Below are 7,396 nucleotides of genomic sequence, written 5' to 3'. Positions count from 1 at the left end.
AAGTACCTAGCAGAATTTGGATCTTCTTTGGCACACCGATTTTTTCATTTTTTGAGTACAAACTAGACGGACTTAGAGAATCTATCGTGTGTTTGTGAACTCAACTTATCTTAATAACTGAGCCTTTCTGTGAAAAAACTATCGTTTGTTAATTCTCTAACAATGAACCGCAGAAAGGACACGATATTCTGCAACAAGTTACATCGATTTCAACATTTGATATACGAAAAACGGTCGCGTAAATGTAAGCCATTCTACAGTTATCTATCCAATCCGACGATAATCTATTTTTTTTATCGAATTTCTATCTTATGGTCGTGTAGTCCTCCTACCCTTACAGACCGACTAAACTCTTTCTTTTTCTTCCACACATTTTTTTGACGATTTACAGGATGTGAATAACTTTCCTGAATTCCGCTACGAAAGATTGATACGCCGTCGAAATTTTAATCCTCTTCGTTCCATTGTTTAGTTAATATATGAAGAAAAAGGGTGAGTTTGCTCTGTAGGCAAAGGTAGGATTCGAGTACTACACGACCTTAATCGTATAATCAAATTCCTGGTTGGGCGTAGCAATTATTGCTCCCAGAGATCTACTATTGCCATGTAATAGTATTTTTCAGTATCTTATTAGTTCCGTCTGTCTTTTAGGCTGCTACTTCATCTCCGTATAAGTAATCAATCCATGAATTCCACAATCAAATTCTGTTCATACAGCACATTCGCGTGATCAAATTCGAACTAACGATCGGTTGTTGAATAAAAATTCCCACATTGAAACAGGAAATGAAGTAAATAACTAATTCACGCACACGGAAACTATGACCATAATAAATGACGATCGGATCATACTTAAACAGCTTAAATAAGCTGGGTAGGTACTACATAAATGAATGGTAAATCTCGTGCACCTAAATATTTAAGGTCATGTAGTACTCCTCCTACCTTTACCGACCAAGCGAACTCACCCTTTTTCTTCCTATGTTGAATAAAGAAATGAACGAATAGGGTTCAAATTTCGACGGTAAATCTCTCTTTCGAAGCGGAATTCAGAAAAGTAACTGTATCTCGAAAATCGTCAAAGAAATGTGAGGCTTACTTTAGGAGTACTACGTGACCTTAAAATTCTACATTTACCGCAGTAAGCGCTGAACGGCGTGCGGCGGGCTGACGATGGACAGTGCCAACCAGAGTGCTAGCATGCCTCGGTCTGACGAATGAACCACGAACCAGCCTTCGATGAACGCTTCGGTTATTCATTAATTTTCCAGCTCCGAGTTTGCGCTGCCGCTCCTCGGCAGGCGCCAGTTGCCGCTCACACTCATCGGTGGCTAGTATTCGTCGGTGGACACGGCGGATCTTTTCGTTGTGTTTGAGCAGCTGGCCGAGTGGTCAGTGGTCAACGGGATCCGTTATAATCCTCTTTTATTTTTTACCTATCTGTCAGACGGTGACTGCGTCGCTGCGGGCACTGACGGCCAACATACGCCAAAACTCCATCTCCAAGGTGCGAATTAATACAAGAGCGACCACCCTGAACACAGCCGGCTGTCAAGGGCTCGGAAAGCTTCCGGGGTCGCCGGAATAAAGAGCGCAACCTAACCTAACCTAACCTAACCTTGGGACTTACAGCGGTTGACAAACGAGCCGCGAATCCAGCAGGGGCGAATCACGTTTCGCTGACAACGTTGACGGATGTCCGACAGAAATAATCCTATTCCGTCTGGATCTTAGCTCTTTTTACGCTGCAGATCATACATTGTTCAAGATTCCTCGAGTGTCTGTTTAGTGACGCACGGAGTGCAGTGTGCCGGGGTAATAATATAGCACTTGAGTTACAAAGTTCAAATTTCGAACCTGGAACTAACGACTGTCGACCCGGGACTGCAGAGCCGATAGTGCTGACCTGTTTTACGCGGAATCCTGCTAAGTGGTAAGCTGCACTTCGCCTTCATTCGGAATTCCCTAACTATGTGTGTATTTTACATACATTGACATCTTTCAGCTGCATTCCTTGGTTTATTATTGACACAGACACACGAGATCTACTACCGTTCTGCAGGCTTAAGCACGACGGATTAACTCGTTAAAACACTGTTTGCTCTACTTGCCAGTATATTGTTCATTATTCAGTCGAGAATTAATAAAGAAGCTTACATAACTGACGTACATCGAATAACAATCAGTTTATTCATCCCCCATACCCAATAATATTTTTTGTCTTTCCCTCCGAATCTTTTTCATTCCACAGCTCTGATCGAGGTTGAAGTTAGTAACGTTATCTTAACGAAACATTGGGGAAAAAACACAAGGTTGAAGTTAGTAAAGTTAACGTAACGAAACTTTGGGGGGGGGGATTACTATTTTGCAAGTTTATAGTGACTTTGAAGTAGTTAAGTTTTCAAAATATGAATACATTTTGCCTTTATTATGATTTACTGAATGTTGGACATTCCTGCAATTGTGAAATAATGATTTTTCGAAACGTTAATCATTACAATAACTTCAGCCTCTTACGTACTTACTCATTTGCCTTGACCTCTAATACTGTGAGAGAAGACAATCCTAGATCTGTTTTGATTTAGTAGGGTATAGTTGTCATCATTCATCCTAAGCGGAATTTCCGACGAATTTTCTTGCCGAGCAAATGTTTTGCCAAGTCCAACGTATTTACGGGGCCAGCTTTACTCGTAAACAATTCATGTAGGCACGCTATGCAAATACGCGTACATACTGAAGCGATGTTTATCTCCTTGCGTCTATGCGATGTTATTCGTTCCACGTTAGTTCAGCTTGTCAAAATCGATTCGTGGCCGTTCTTATACATTTACCATTCTTGCTGCGGTATTTTATTAATATCAGAATTCATCAAACTTGTGTTGAAGCTCCGGAAAATATCTGTCACTGTCTGCAAATAAGTTTCGAAATAATGGAGACAAATTCTGTTGTCAGACTTCACATTCCGAAGTGTTGTTAATTGTTTCCATCATGACTGGATCATCTATGACGTTTAATCCGTACATCTGACAGGCGATTTTCAGAATTTTCGAGCTAAAATTCCTTAAAAATAATTGAAAAATGAAGCTACCGTCAAGAAAAAAATATCGTCGAAAAGAACTGATTATACTTGATAAATACACGTTTGATTTAGATTGTTCCTACGAAAACTTCCGGAGAAAAATGAACGAAGAACAAAGTGATTACATCTTATTCTTATGGTAAAACGAGTCTCGTGGGACAGCATAACGAGAGTTCATATAGATGTATGAAACTTTCAACGATTTGCTATTCAATTATTCGGAATCGTCTTTTTAGAGAGGGGGGGTCTGAGTAAAAATCACGAACACCCGTTTCGGGACCACCTTAATACACACACTGTAGAGTTATTCATTTACAGAATTGCTTGTCTACAGCAAGACAGGAGATGCTGCAGAAATACAAAAAGATGTTGCAGAAGAAACTTTCATAAATAAGCAAAAATATTGTATCTGAAGTTTCTACCGATCAATCTTGATTAAAAACTCAAGCTATCACCAAAAATTATTATTCCGGACAAATATGTGAGGCCTCGTTAATTTTGTGGGAACATGAAATGGAAATCTCAATGCAATGAAGTTCATGCTGACAGCCAAAGTTAACGGCTAAATAAACTAAATTTTTTATGAGTAGAATAATTCAGTGATTTGACGACTAAGATTCTTTGAAAGTATAGTATTAGCTTTCTATGACCTTCGATAAAAATTTGATCACTGATGTGTGATCTTACTGCACCATACCGCTTATTTTATGAATACAAGAACTCAATGATAATGACTATTAGAAGATCTTTTTTGAAGTGATCCCATAGACGAAGGGGGACGAAAGTAAAATTCAACATATTTCAACGAAGTGCGTGAAGATATTCATGGGCTTTCATAGATTATTTTGAACAGGGAAGGTTATAAACATGACTTGCACGGTTATTCGCCGTGCAGGAAGGAATGTTATTTTGAGTACTCACGGCCTTAGGATTAGCGAGACACTAGGTATCGATTGACGCATAACGAGCGGCTGACGGTGCTGGCACTTAAAGTGTGACAACTTTAGTACCTACAAGTACCATTCGAGAAAATATTAAAGAAAATTGAATATTCTTTCTCTTTGTTATCTTATCTATTGTCTATCATCAATCAGCATTTCCGTAGTTGTAGTAAATAAAAACGTCGAAAGGAAACTGCTTCAAATTGTGGATAATCGGCAAAAGGCAGGATAATTATTTACGGTAATACGGTAACAGTGACAACGTTTTTATTTCAGACACATGGCCGGCTGTTCTAGGCTGGCGATGCGACTTCAGGTATCGGGAGTGCCATTTGATCATCGAATGTCTTGATTCTTGCAACGCGAGGGATGCAGGAGCACCGACCGAAGCTGAAGTAGAGTGAGTTGTTTGTCATTTTGAACCAGTTATAATAGTAATAATAATAATTTGAATTTCATTATTAATAATTCATGAATAAATTCATACTTTCGGAATACCTCCGTTGTAAAAATATTTTTTTTTCAACAAATATGTCTCCAGCCAATTGAAAACGTGGCAGAACTAAGTAAATGTTAAAACAATTTCTACATGTGAGGCGTTACCACCAAATCAGCCACTTTTTTTACCCTATTTTTTCAGATTTTTTAATTTTCATGTTTCGGAAATGTTTTTCTTTTAAACGCGTATATCATGGAAGATTGAAATCGGGTAACAAAACTTTTTCATAAAAAAGTTATGTTGCCCAAGTTTACTCAGCAGATAAAAAAAATTAAATTTTTTTCGCTGAAAGTAACCTTTTTGATGTCATCAAAAATATAACATATACATATTGCATTAGATAGTTCTTAGGAAAAAAATAACTTTCTTATGATCAGATTCTTGTTACCCGACTTCAATCTTCCACGATATAGGGATTCAGAAAAAAATCAAATCCGAAACAAGTAGAGTAAGAAATTTTTTCAAATTCACAGAGAGTACCTTTAAGTCGTACTACTATATAACCCATTATGCAACAGATCCGAGAGGACAAGAAAAAAGTGGCTGAGTGATGAAGAACGCTTCATGTATTGAACTGTATGTGGAAAAAAGTTTGGTACAAGATTCACGGAGCCATCTGCCAAGCGCGCTATATTTTTTCTTGCTTCATTTAATTGACCGATTAAACAAACTTACCTGAAGTGAAGTTCGATCGAAATTATATAAGGGTCTCGTCCGAAAAGATTACACACATATTATCGCTAATTCTATTACGATGTCGTCACATTTTCAGAGAAAAATACAGTGGAAAGTACGTTTACTCTCCACAAGCTACCCACTTCACAGTCACAAATTTTAAAGTGCAGCCCCAAATAATAGAATAACTGGACTTGAAAGTCGACTTGAAATTTCTTCTAGGTTTTTTTTTATGGATCTGGGGGGGGGGGGGAGCGGTATGTAATATTTTCGGACGAGACCTGTATATAATTTCAATAGAGCTTCACTTCAGGTAAGTGTAAGTTCGTTCGATGGGTCAATTATATAATATATATGGTCTCGTTGGATTACACAACGTAGATGTCTAAAGAATAGAATAAATCGAACGTTATTAATTCATTCTGCCTTGTACTTTTGATTTCAACGGACGATTGTAGAACTTCGCAACATGTAGGAAGAATTAGACCATCCCGCTGTCGCTGTAATAATATTTATACCTACGCCCTTTCTAAAGGCGTTCGAGGTAGACGCATTTCTCTTGCTGTACGCGGTTAATCCTCCTCCTCCTCTACCCCGCTCTCAGACAAGACAGACTTGATTCACCTACTGTTTTCGTGGATGCCTGTTGTGTGGTTTCTTATAAGTAATTAGTAACTGATCACAATTGTTTGGTTTCAATATATTTCTCGACTGTTCGAGTTGGACAAAGTTGAGGTCTGTCCATGAAAAAAGGTAATTTTAGAAGTGTCTGAAAAATTCCTGCTTCAGACGTTTTGTCGAGATGAGTAATTTCTACTTCCAGACCATTTGACGTTTTCTTAATATTACTTTTTTTTTTATTTTTATAAGCGATAGCGTCTGAAGTCGGTGGGCTGTACCCAGTACTAGTAAGGTTACCAACTTTAGCGTGAGATCGGGTAATTTTAGTGACTCTTAGAGGATATAACTTAGATAAATATTTTAGTACTACAGTCGGGTCCCATGTTCTATCATATCTGGGCTTTACTGGGCGACTCTTATAAACTCTTCCAAAAAATCTATTCAATAACAAGCTTGACGCCAAATAATTTTTGGCGATCAGTGATATATGTAGCTGCTCTCGTTGAAGTCAATGTGCCATAAGAGGCTCCCGCTTCGAACTTCTCGCGATCTCGGTGAGAAATTGTAATAAGTCGATTTCCTCAAAGATATATGGATCTCTGTCATTCGATGTATGAGATTGCCACCAGGTTTTGATTGTACTGGAATACTGTTTAATCGTTGCTTCAGATAATGAGGCCATCATCATGTTGATTGTAGGGGGTGAGAGGTTCTTTGAAGCGAATGCTGACCTAATAATCTGCCGATAGTCGGTGACAGCTTGTCGGCCAAGGGATAAACGAGTTTTCTGCAAGGAGATAAAAGTAGATTTCTCGCAAGTTTAAATAATAATGGTTCTTCCACAAGGAGAGCCGTAAACATAGGGAACCAAGCCTGTGATGTCCAAAACGGAACCACTAGGATTCCACAAGCTTTATCAGCGACTATTTTCTGCAATACTCTGGGTACCAGCGTGAATGGAGGGAACGCGTAAAAGTGAATTGAACTCCAATTCAAAGTAAATGCACCCACGAAGCACCCTTCGGAATCTTTAAACCGCGAACAGAATTGTTTGCATTAGCGAATAAATTTATAATTGGTACAGTAAAGCGTTCGGTAATGCTTTTAAATGCAAAGCCAGCAAGCTCCCATTCTGTGTCAATGTTGTTCAGCCTTGATTCCTTATCTGCATGAACATTGTCCTTTGAGGGGATGTACGACGCGAAAATCCGTAGATTTCGTTTATCGCATCACTTCCATATCTTTCTAGCTATGTTATTTAAGTGAGGATATTGTATGCCTCCTATGCGGTTAATCTATGATACAGCAGTCGTGTTATCGACTTTCAAGAGAACGTCGCAGTCACTTACATCCGAAGCAAAATTTGTTAGTGCCAGAAATACCGCAAGTAATTCTAAATAGTTAATGTGAAATTCTCTTTCTTCAGCTGACCACAGACCACGGGCTCACTTACAGCTGTGGAAGGCAGATGCCTGTTAGTCAATCATCAGAATACACTAGTTTGTACTCACGAGCGTTAAAGAAGTTGGTCGAGGATGCTATATTTAATTCCCACCAACCTAGGTTAATCGGAATATCTCT

The 7,396-nt window shown here is 38.7% G+C and overlaps 1 protein-coding gene across 3 annotated transcripts in view; it reads left to right on the top strand.

Annotated features, from left to right (window-relative positions):
- Positions 1 to 1,304: 1,304 nt before the first annotated feature.
- LOC107222619 (V-type proton ATPase 116 kDa subunit a1) overlaps positions 1,305 to 7,396 on the top strand; it is a 75,488-nt gene continuing 69,396 nt past the window's right edge. Inside the window, exons 1-3 of one of the 3 annotated variants that reach the window (XM_046732365.1) lie at positions 1,305 to 1,507; positions 1,633 to 1,933; positions 4,297 to 4,420. The gene's annotated coding sequence lies outside the window, so the exon portion shown is untranslated. Of the gene's footprint in view, positions 1,934 to 4,296; positions 4,421 to 7,396 lie in introns of all 3 variants that reach the window. The other 2 variants (XM_046732366.1, XM_046732368.1) reach the window with 2 other exon arrangements.

This window comes from Neodiprion lecontei, chromosome 2 (assembly GCF_021901455.1).
Source record: "Neodiprion lecontei isolate iyNeoLeco1 chromosome 2, iyNeoLeco1.1, whole genome shotgun sequence".
NCBI lineage: Eukaryota > Metazoa > Arthropoda > Insecta > Hymenoptera > Diprionidae > Neodiprion > Neodiprion lecontei.
Note: the sequence above shows the minus strand (reverse complement) of the source record. Positions and strands in the feature narration are given on the sequence as shown.